Source organism: Aegilops tauschii, chromosome 3, assembly GCF_002575655.3.
Source record: "Aegilops tauschii subsp. strangulata cultivar AL8/78 chromosome 3, Aet v6.0, whole genome shotgun sequence".
NCBI lineage: Eukaryota > Viridiplantae > Streptophyta > Magnoliopsida > Poales > Poaceae > Aegilops > Aegilops tauschii.
In genome coordinates, this window is record NC_053037.3 from 466984706 (window position 1) to 466995815 (window position 11110).

Consider the following 11110-nt stretch of genomic DNA (forward strand, 5'->3'; position numbering starts at 1 on the left):
CAGATGTCCGGCTCAGGGCCCGGCTCGCCGATCTTGCCAATGAAAACGTGGATTCCGCCGAAGGGGGCCCGGTACCAGTACTCGATTGAGCCGGCGTCGGGGCCCCAGCCTGCGTCGTCGATGTAGAGCTTGCCGCGACGACTCTTGGTCATCCGGCCCACAGCGTATCCCTTGAGCCCTTCGAAGCTGCCCTTCAAGAACTCAAATCCACCGTGCGCTGGCCCCACGGTGGGCGCCAACTGTCGCGGAATAGTCACGGCAGATGCCTTTGTGAAAGGACTTAGTCGTGGAGCCATCGCAACTAGGAAGCTTAAAGGGGTTAAAGCGGGACAAAGGACACGATGGTTATACTGGTTCGGCCCCTTACGGTGAAGGTAAAAGCCTACTCCAGTTGAGGTGGAATTACTAGGGTTTCGATGACCAGGGAGCGAATCCGCTATGCCTGGCTACCGATTTGGTGTTACCTCACTTAAGCCGTCGGCGGGTCATCCCCTTATATACACGGGTTGACGCCCTGCGGCCTACAGAGTCCCGGCCGGCTTATAAACAGTATCCGGCTCGGTAACTAGTTAATCTTGCCTTACAACAAGTCATGCCATTACGGCGGTTTATCACTACGGGCCTTAAGTCGCCTACGGGCTTTAGGCCCTTTATTGAACCGCCATCTTCAAGCTTGATATTGGGCTTCATATAATGAATTGCTATAGCGTAACCCGGCCCCTCCTGGGCGGGTTACACCAGTAGTTATATCCCCAACAGGCCCCCCATGTCCAGCCCCCAAACGGCAATGGGCCAGGTGAGGGGGATGGTCTTGAGTGCAGAAGCCGGCAGGTGATGCTTGGAGCTGAAGACTTGGCATCCTTTGTAGCATTTGACTAATTCCTTGGCGTCTTCCAAAGCAGTCGGCCATAAGAAACCATGGCGGAAAGCTTTGGCAACAAGTGATCTTGAGGCCGCGTGGTGGCCGCATTCGCCTTGGTGGATATCCTTGAGGATTGCTATGCCCTTCTTTGGCTCGACGCAGTGCTGGAAGACTCCAGTGACGCTACGCTTAACAAGTTCTCTGTTTATTATTGCGTATGCTTCGGCTCGGCGTTGAACTAGTCTTGCCGAGAACTCATCAGTCGGCAGCTCTCTGTTTACTAGGTAGTTGAGGATGGGCTAGGCCCATGATGGAGCTGTGACTTCCTCTGTTGTCAGTACGGCTACTGTGACCCGGGTGGGTGGGTTGGGTGGTGAAGAGTTGGGGTCGGCCACTGCCTGTTGTGTCGTTGCAGTCCCCGGGCCGACTGCTGCAGTCCCCGGGCCGGGTTCTGAAGTCCCCGAGCCGGGTGCGACTACGGCAGTCCCCGGGCTGCTTGTCGAAGTCCCCGAGCCGCCTGCTGGGTTCCCCCAGTCGGATCCGACTGCATCAGGGGCAGGCGGTACGAAGATGGAGTCCGATTCTGGAGACGGTTTGAGGAGGCGCTGGAGAGAGACGCCGGTTGGTATAGCTTGTCGGGTGGAGCCGATCCGTGCCAGGGCATCTGCTTGCTCGTTGTCGGCCCGTGGCACGTGGAGGAACTCGCACCCTTCAAAGTATCCGCTGATTTGCTGGACGAGGAATCGATAGCTCGCCATGTTTGCGTCCTTGGCGTCCCACTCGCTAGATGACTGCTGGACCACCAAATCTGAGTCGCCATAACACAGGATCCGGCGTATGCCGAGTTCTTTGGCTAGCCGGAGCCCGTGTATGAGCGCCTCGTACTCGTCCACATTGTTGGAGGCGGCAAAATGGATTTGCAATGTGTATCTGAGCTTGTCGCCCTTGGGAGAGGTGAGGACGATGCCGGCTCCCAAGCCGGTGCGCATCTTGGATCTGTCGAAGTGCATCCGCCAATGAGTGGAGTCAGGCGCCGGCGGTAGGTACTGGGTCTCGGCCCAGTCGACAAGGAAGTCGGCCAATGCTTGGGACTTGATGGCGGTGCGCGGCTGGTAGAAGATCGTGTAAGGAGAAACCGCAATGGCCCACTTAGCCACCCGGCGAGATGCATCCCGGCTGCCTATGATCTCGGCAAGCGGGGCAGTGCATACGACCGTGATGGGATGCTCTTGAAAGTAGGGCTTCAGCTTATTGGCGGCGAAGTACACTCCATAGCACATCTTCTGGTAATGCGGGTAGTTTTGCTTCGAGGTGGACAGTACTTCGCTTAAATAATATACCGGCCTCTGGACTAACTGAGCTCGGCCTTCTTCTGGGCGCTGGACCACGATGACTGTACTAACCACTCGGCTAGTCGCAGCAATGTAAAGGAGCATGGGCTCTTTCTCAGTCGGCGCTGCCAGGACAGGTGGTGTGGTCAGCATCTTCTTCAACTCGTGGAAAGCTTGGTCTGCTTGGTCGTTCCACTCGAAGTGGGTGGACTTCTTCATGGGTCGGTACAGGGGGAGAGCCTTCTCCCCTAGCCGGCTGATAAAGTGGTTTAGGGAGGCCAGGCACCCGGTGAACTTATGAACGTCTCGCAACTTGGTAGGAATCTCCATTATCTCTATGGCCTTGATCTTCACTTGGTTGCACTCAATGCCGCGTTCGGAGACCAAAAACCCTAGAAGCTGGCCGGCTGGTACTCCGAACACGCATTTCTCAGGGTTGAGCTTGATCTGGAATCGGCGCAAGTTGGCAAATGTTTCTCTGAGGTCTTCCAGCAGGGTGCCGCGCTTCTCCGTCTTCACCACAATATCGTCTACATAGACGTGGGCATTTCTGCCGAGTTGCTTGAGGAGGCATTTCTGCATGCAACGCTGAAAAGTAGCACCAGCATTTCTCAAGCCGAATGTCATGGTCAGGTAGCAGAAAGCTCCGAATGGTGTGATGAAGGCGGTCTTCAGGCGGTCGGCTGGGTCCAACTTGATCTGGTGGTATCCTGAGTAAGCATCCAAGAAACTCAACAGCTCGCATCCGGCTGTGGAGTCTATCACTTGATCGATCCGTGGCCGTGGTAGGGCAAACGGATCTTTGGGGCAGGCTTTGTTGAGGCTGGTGTAATCTATACACATACGCCATTTATTGTTCTTCTTCAACACCAAGACCGGGTTGGCAAGACACTCTGGGAAAAACACCTCCATAATGAAGCCGGCCGCCAGGAGCCGGGCTATCTCTTCTCGTACGATCCTTCTCTTCTCCTCCGACAGTCGGCGGAGAGGCTGCTTGACTGGTTTCGCGTCCGCTCGGACGTGTAGCTTGTGCTCGGCGAAATCCTTCGGAACACCCGGCATGTCCTTTGGGGACCATGCAAAGATGTCCCGATTCTCACGGAGGAAGTCGACGAGCTCACCTCCCTATTTACTGTTCAGGTTTGCACCAATGACAGCAAACCTCTCCGGGTTCTCCGGGCCCAGAGGTATCTTCTTTGTCTCCTTGGCTGGCTGGAAGGAGCCCTGAGCATCATACTCCTTGGGGCTGGGGGACAGGGCTGGCTACTTGCCGGCCATGGCCATGACTCGGTCCAGCATCTTCTTCTCTTCAGCAATCACGAGGGACTCGGCCAGTCGGCTGCTGGCCACAGCGCACTCGATGGACTTCTTGTAGTCTCCGACTATGGTGATGATCCCCTTTGAAGTCGGCATCTTCATCTTGAGGTAGGCGTAGTGGGGCATAGCCATGAACTTGGCCAGGGCAGGTCGGCCAAGCAAGGCATGGTAAGGGCTCTCTAGATCCACTACTTCAAACCAGATCGCTTCTCGGCGAAAGTGATCCTTGTCTCCGAAGAGAACATCCATCTTGATCTTGCCGATTGGGGAACAGGACAGGCCGGGTACGATGCCATGGAACACAGTCCGGCTTGGCATGAGCTGCTTCGCCTTGAGGTTCAAATTCTCCATGGTGTCGCGGTATAGTATGTTGATGCTGCTTCCACCATCAATCAGCACGCGGGAGAAACGGGCAGCTCGCCTTTCCGTCGCGAGGGTGGCGTCCAACACCAATGCGTAGGAGCCGGGAGACGGCATCACCTCTGGGCGATCGGCCCGGCTCCAGCTGATAGGCCTTTCAGACCAATGCATGAACTCGGGGTTGCTGAAGGCGACCGCGTTGACTTCTTGGTGCTGTCGGCGCCGACTGCGCTTGTCTTCAATCTGGCTCGTGAAGACGATGTAGGCGGCGTGCTCATCTAGGAACTCCTCCTGAATGGCTCCGACTGCTGGTCGAACAGCCGGCTGCTGAGGGGGCTAGAGGCGGCGGGCCAGGAGGTGGAGGCGGCACCAGCCCCTCGCCCTTGGAGATCCGCGTGAGCCAATGGCACTTCCGGGTCGTGTGGTTCGACGGCTTCGCGCCGCTGTGGAACTTGCAGGGGGCATCGAGAGTTTGCTCGTAGGAGAAGGCCGGCTGCCAAGCCGGCCTGCCGCCCTTCTTCTTGGGCGCGGGCCGCTCTTCGGGCTGTTCGTCTTCGACGGTGGCTACTTGCCGAGTGGTGGAAGGCGGCATAGGGGCCTTGCGCTTGTGGTCGTTCTGGTACGGGCGTCGGTTGGAGTCACCAGCCGGCGTCTTGGGAGCCGGAGCGAGCACCTTTCCAGAGGCGTCCACTCGAAGCTCAGTCTTCATCGAGGAGTCGGCCGTGGCGTACTTGTCTGCTATGATTAGCAGCTCGTCGAGGGTGGTCGGCTCGTCGTAGAGGAGTCGGTGCTTGAGGAGGGTGCCCTCTCAGCACCCGGTGGTGAAGTACTCTATGGCTTGAACCTCGTGCACCCCCTCGCAGGAGTTGCGGAGCTCAGCCCAACGCGTGAGGTAGTCGCGAGTCGATTCGCTGGGCCCTTGGACGCATAAGGAGAGCTGGCGGGGCTTGGGAGGCTGCTTGTATGTGCTGGTGAAGTTGCGGACGAAGACTTCCGTGAAGTCTAGCCAGCTGTTGACGCTGTAGGGCTTGAGGTTGTTCAGCCAGGTGCGTGTCGTGCCTTGAAGCATGAGAGGGACGTACTTCACGGCGACGCGCCCGTTGCCGTTTGCTATGTTGACTGCGGTAGAGTAGTCGATCAACCAATCTTCCGGCTTCACGGAGCCGTTGTATTTTGGTGTGTCTCTTGGGAGTGAGAACCCTTTGGGGAAGGGCTCGTCTCGGATGCGGGGGCCAAAGCAAGGCGGGCCGACATCATCTTCTTCTTCTAGCGCTAGGGATCGCGCTAGGCGGTCGATCCGGTGGCGGGCATCATTCTCGCCGACTCCTTCGCGGTGGCCTAGTCGGCCACCGAGAGTCGAATGCGTGATAGGCGACGGGGTGGGATATCTCTCCCCACGAGACGGGGGGGAGGCGGATTGCCTTGTCGTTCCACCGCTCGGGGGTGGCCTTCTGCATCGCGCTCAATGGTGACCCGAGTCCGGCTGCGGCTAGCAGCCGGCTCCTTGTCTTTTTTTGTGCGGGAGCCGCTTGCAGTCGGCGTCCGGGATGTCGCGGCGTGTTCTCGGCGTGGGGGAGGACTCTCAGCGCGGGCGCCGGCTTCATGCCATTCTGCGGCCGCGTCGATCAGCTGCTGAATGCGTCTAGTCATGTAGGGGAGCTCATCAGCCCCCAGCCAGATGGCGGCGTACCAAAGGCGGCACGGTCGACTTCGCGCTGTTGAGCCTCAATGAGGCGTCTCATGGACGCTATCTTCTGGCCCTCCGCGATGAGGGCGAGGCGGCGTGCCTCCAGAGTCTCGGTGTCGGCGTCGGCCGGGATGGGGACGGACAAGTCGTGCAGCGCCGCTTGTAGGGCGTCGTGGGCGTTCTCGCCCGAGACAGCGCCGTGGCTGATGACCAGCACCTCAGTGACAGCGCTGCTGCCACTGTCGGCTCGAGGGAGAGGGTCGTCGATGATCACCACGTTGGTGGGGAAGGCGTCAAGCGATGCCGTGTCGGAGTCGACAAGCATCAGGTCGGTGGAGCCGACCGACTCCAAGTCCACAGCAAGCTCGCTGGAGACGTGAAGCTGGTCGAGGAGGCTGACGAGGCGGCTCTTGGGCCAGTCTGTGCCTACGTCGGACGCAGGCTCGTCGGAGATGCGAGTCTCGCCAAGAAGATCGGCGAGGCAGCTCACCGCGCAGGCGTCGTCGACGCCTTGCAGCGCGCCAGGGCAAGCGCCATCGGGCGTAGCAGGCTGGCTACGCTCGCGGGGGAGGAAAAGGGTTCCCGTCCAGAACAGGTCTCCGGACGACGGTGCACCTGGCCCCACGGTGGGCGCCAAATGTCGGGTGGTAGGTGCGACATATGCCAACGGGTGGCTAATCATTATGGGAGCCAGTAAGACATCGCCGATGCCTGGAAACGGGATAAGGCGAAGACATGCACGGCGGCGAATCTTACCCAGGTTCGGGGCTCTCCGTGGAGATAACACCCCTAGTCCTGCTCTGCGGGGTCTCCGCATGATCACTAGGTCAACACAAGTAGCTACAAGTGCTCCTTGAGCTGTTTGGCTAGGGGAAGAAGAAGGGCAAGGCTAGCTCTCCTTTTCTCTCTATGTGGTGTGTCAAACTCTATGAGATCAACCCTTTGCATGGGTGTCCCGGGGGATTTATATAGGCCTACCCCCGGGTACAATGGTAATCCGGCTGGGTGCGGGCCCTAGTCATCAGTGTCTGTGCTCGCCGGCTTCTCCGCCGGCCGTTGGGGCCAGCCGACTGGTGGGTCCCGCCGGCTGCCGGCCTCTTGGCCGACAGGCCGGCCCCACCGCCTGGGGGCCTTGTCGGCGGCTGGTTACTGTTGCTCGCCCCTGATGACGAGGGCTTTGTCGAGGTAAGCGTGGCTACAGTGCCGCCGCCTGGCGGGCTCTGACTGTAGCCTCACCTCGTCTTGTCTCCTTAATGATGCACATGTTTCAAGGAAGGGAGGTAGCCGGCTATTGGGAGCCGGCTACGCCGCGGGCCGACTAGGGGAGGCCGGGCCGCCTTCGAGCGTCTCTCTGGCTGAAGGGGCTCGCCGCCCGCGGGTCGTACTGGCGCCTGTCGTGGGTGACGTCGCGGTCAACATGGCTACAGTGCCGCGCCGGACGGGGGATGGCTAACCCGTACGGCGCCCTGTGGCCATGCATGTTCCGGGATTCGGGGGTGGTAGGTTGTACTGCGGCCACGCCCCGTCTTATCACCGTTATGTGGGTGCAGCCCTGGTGGGTGCAATCTTGGCCGGCTTCTGGGAGTCGGCCTTCTTCATGGCCGCCTTCTGGGAGTCGGTCCTCTTGGGGCCGGCTTCCTGGAGTCGGCCATCTCGTAGCTTTCTTCGGGAAGGTTTTTGAGGCCGGGTCGCCTTCTGGTAGTCGGCCTTGGGGATAGCCGGCCAGAGGAAGGCGGCCCCGTGCTCTGGATGCATGAAGGCTCGATTGGCCTGATAATTTTTCGAAGAGCCAGGGGAAGTCGGTTAGGCTACCCGTGGCCATTTACTCCGACATTGATCAAATCCTTGATGGATATTCTGGCTTTTCACAAATACTTTTTTCTCAACCTGATCAAGAAAAGCCCACTTTTACTTGTCCCTTTGGAACTTATGCTTATAGACGTATGCCTTTTGGTTTATGCAATGCACCTGCTACCTTTCAAAGATGTATGACTACTATATTCTCTGACTTCTGTGAAAAGATTGTTGAGGTTTTCATGGATGACTTTTCTGTTTATGGGAAGTCTTTTGATGATTGTTTAAGCAATCTTGATCGAGTTTTGCAGAGCTATGAACAAACTCTTGTATTGAATTGGGAGAAGTGCCACTTTATGGTTAATGAAAGCATTGTCTTGGGTCATAAAATTTCTGAAAGAGGTATTGAAATGGACAAAGCTAAGGCTGATGCAATTGAGAAAATACCATGTCCTAAAGATATAAAAGGTATTCGTAGTTTCCTAGGTCATGCTGGTTTCTATAGGAGATTTATCAAAGACTTTTCCAAAATTTCTAGGCCTCTCACTAGTCTTTTGCAAAAGGATATTCCTTTTGTTTTTAATGATAATTTTTTAAAAGCCTTTTAAACACTAAAGAAAGCCTTAATTTCTGCACCTATTGTTCAACCACCTGATTGGAACTTGCCTTTTGAAATTATGTGTGATGCTAGTGATTATGCTGTTGGTGCTATTCTAGGACAAAGAGTTGATAAGAAATTAAATGTTATTAATTATGCTAGTAAAACTCTAGACAGTACTCAAAGAAATTATGCTACTACTGAAAAAAATTCTTAGAAATGGTATTTGCTTGTGATAAATTTAGACCTTATATTGTTGATTCCAAAGTAACTGTTCACACAGACCATGCTGCTATTAAATATCTTATGGAAAAGAAAGATGCTAAACCTAGACTTATTCGATGGGTTCTCTTGTTACAAGAACTAGATGATTCCCCGCGCGTTGCTACGGGAATGTATGGCCAAAAAAATAAACATTGATGATCATGTAAAATGATAATTTTGATGATCAAATTACTCTTTCAGTTGCATGGAATAATGTTATGAGTTAAAGGGGAAAGAGCAAATTACTTTTCACTCTCCAGTACAGATCTATGTGTAGGTGCTACTGCTAACAACGGGAATCCTACACCAACCTAAGTTTGGAAGTACATTATCAAAGACTTGGTGGTTACATACATACTTTCCAAATGCACCAGGTCTCTAAATAGCAATTTCCATGGCAAATAGTTTGATGATCTGTTCGTTAACAATCTCTATCCCTCAAATAATTTTGTTGCCTTTTCTCCATTAGCATTGCAAGGCAAATGAAAATTCCAAGAAAAATACAGCTATATTCCTTGACATGAGAAATTGAGACGGCAGAAGATTTCCAAAGCAAATTGAAATGGAATAAAAGATCCCTCAACTATAAATATGCCCGCCAAAAGACAAAGGCAAGCCATGGAATTAGGAGCCCTGCTGGATTAGTAATAATAGATGTCAATAAGGAAGCTCATAGTTATATAAAATAGCAATAGATTTTTTTGACGAATAGATCAACAAAAAGATAAAAAAAAGCAATAGATATATTTCCCAACAAAAAGATTGATCACATGACAGTCATGATATGGGAGGAAAAAGACAGATGCATCAAGTAGCAGAACGGGGCAAGAACACAGCCCGCTTTATTTTTTGCATGTATTCTCAGCATAGATGAATTATACAGTTAGAAGAAAAAAATACTACCATGAGACGGTACATAAAAGATCCCTTGCCAGACCCCAAGTAAAAGGCAACAAAATTGTAAGTGAAAGTAACAAACATGGTCACAAAGCTGATGGCACCTAGATTGGTAATGTCTAGTTCTTTGCGGTATTCCATGAAGATTTTTCCCCACGTTACTCACAAAAGAAGGGACCATTACTTGCAGATGCCAAATCATTTTATAGCAGCCGAAAGATGAAGATTTGAGCACCCACTCCACTACTCCTTTGGCAAATTTTGGGTCATTCCCACAATTAAATTGACCAAAAAAAGGAATAATCCGATGAGTCTACACCACCAACAAAAATGAAAGCATGTGCATTTGATAGAAATGTACATATGAGTATAGCAACAAACTTCAACGAATTGATATACTGAACCCTTTACAACTGTTGATGCACAAATATTGAACCATACATAACCGGTGATTATTTGCTAGATTTAGGTGGCAATTATTAGCATGAAGGTTAAGATGATAGGAATGAAGAAAGCATTGTGAATGAAAAATCAGAATATGATTTGGAATCCCATACGCTCAAAAGAACTCTACAATGCTGCAAAAATAAAACCGTGTTTGAATTACGAAGTTTCCTTAGAGGAAAACAAAACATATCTTCCCATCATATTGCAGCGATGAAGTATTTTTCAATCATAAAAAAACCATTGGTTGTCAATGATGTACCCACACATGGTGTTAAACGACAGAACATTCATGCACTTTTAATATGTAATCCATGTCTTCATCTGTTGGAATGGCAATATAGATCTCAAAGTTTGTTCGTACAGTGCTGAAACATGAGTGGTATGACATCAACTTCACTGATTTATATCTTCTATATTTCAAATGATAGTTGTCATGTGGACAAAGCCCCCAGCCAACTTCATGAAAAAGAGAACGGATCTGTACCGGCACTGAAATAATCATAATGGCATGGACCAGTATCCTATAATTATGATACAACACATGTGCTTTTGAGATCAATATAATCCAAGAGGGAACGTCAGATTAACTTTTCATGAATTGGCAAGCATGGAAATTTTTTGGAGCAATGGTACAGACACCAACCTGATGCTGAAGACTATGGGAGCGATGCCGCTCAACTATCTGAAGGGGAATTTCTGAGGGAGCACGGGAAGTTGCCGAGAGGCGGCGACCTCGTCGCTTCTGGGCAGCAGGGAGGTGGTGGAAGTCGTCCTCGAGGAGGCAGAGTCGTGGAGGTCATCCTGCACCGGATCTCCCTCTCCCCTTACTCGGCCACCCCCACCCCTCACCATCTCTCCCAGATCAGATTGAGCCGCAAGTGAGGCGGCGGCCAGATCGATGACGCGATGGAGGTCGCTCCGTTGAGGTATTCGCGCGCCAGGAGAAGGAGATGAGGAGGTGGTGCCATGGGGTGCCTCTGCTCGCCCGCGCGGAAGAACGCCGGAGCAGTCGGCTGCAGGGCATCGATGGTGCGTGTGGTGGCATCGCTTGTTCTGCTGGCATGAAGAGGAAGGGATAAGAAGAGATCCACCGGTGGGCTTCTCTTTATGGGTTATTACGCCGCCTCATCAGTTACGGAAGCCCAAAGAGGCTCGCTTGGGCTACCAACATGATTTTGTTACCCCTGAAACAAAATACAACACGGCTTGTTGAAAAAAATTGCTCATGTGGCAAGCTGGTGACCGAAGATAAATAAGAGTTATTGCTGATGTGGCAAGGCTGTTGAGTTGGATAGCTTGCATGTTGAGAGAAATAGAATAGTGGGGATGAGCTATTTAGGTATTATAGATTCGATTTACATATCATTGATAGAAAAGGAGCTGAGAACCCCAAAGCTGATAACTTGTCTAGGCTTGAAAATGTGTTTGATGACCCACTACCTATTGATGATAGTTTTCCTGATGAGCAGTTAGCTGCAATAAATGTTGCTAATAGTACTCCTTGGTATGCTGACTATGCTAGTTACATTGTTGCTAAATATTTGCCACCTAGC

At 52.6% G+C, this 11110-nt stretch overlaps 1 long non-coding RNA gene across 1 annotated transcript; it reads right to left on the reverse strand.

The window, feature by feature from the left end:
* Positions 1–8377: 8377 nt before the first annotated feature.
* On the reverse strand, positions 8378–10888 carry LOC120976840 (uncharacterized). Its single transcript, XR_005773352.3, has 2 exons — positions 10201–10888; positions 8378–8849 (listed from the first exon to the last, which is right to left on the reverse strand). It is a non-coding gene; the product is annotated as an uncharacterized lncRNA (long non-coding RNA).
* Between the last annotated feature and the right edge of the window lie 222 nt (positions 10889–11110).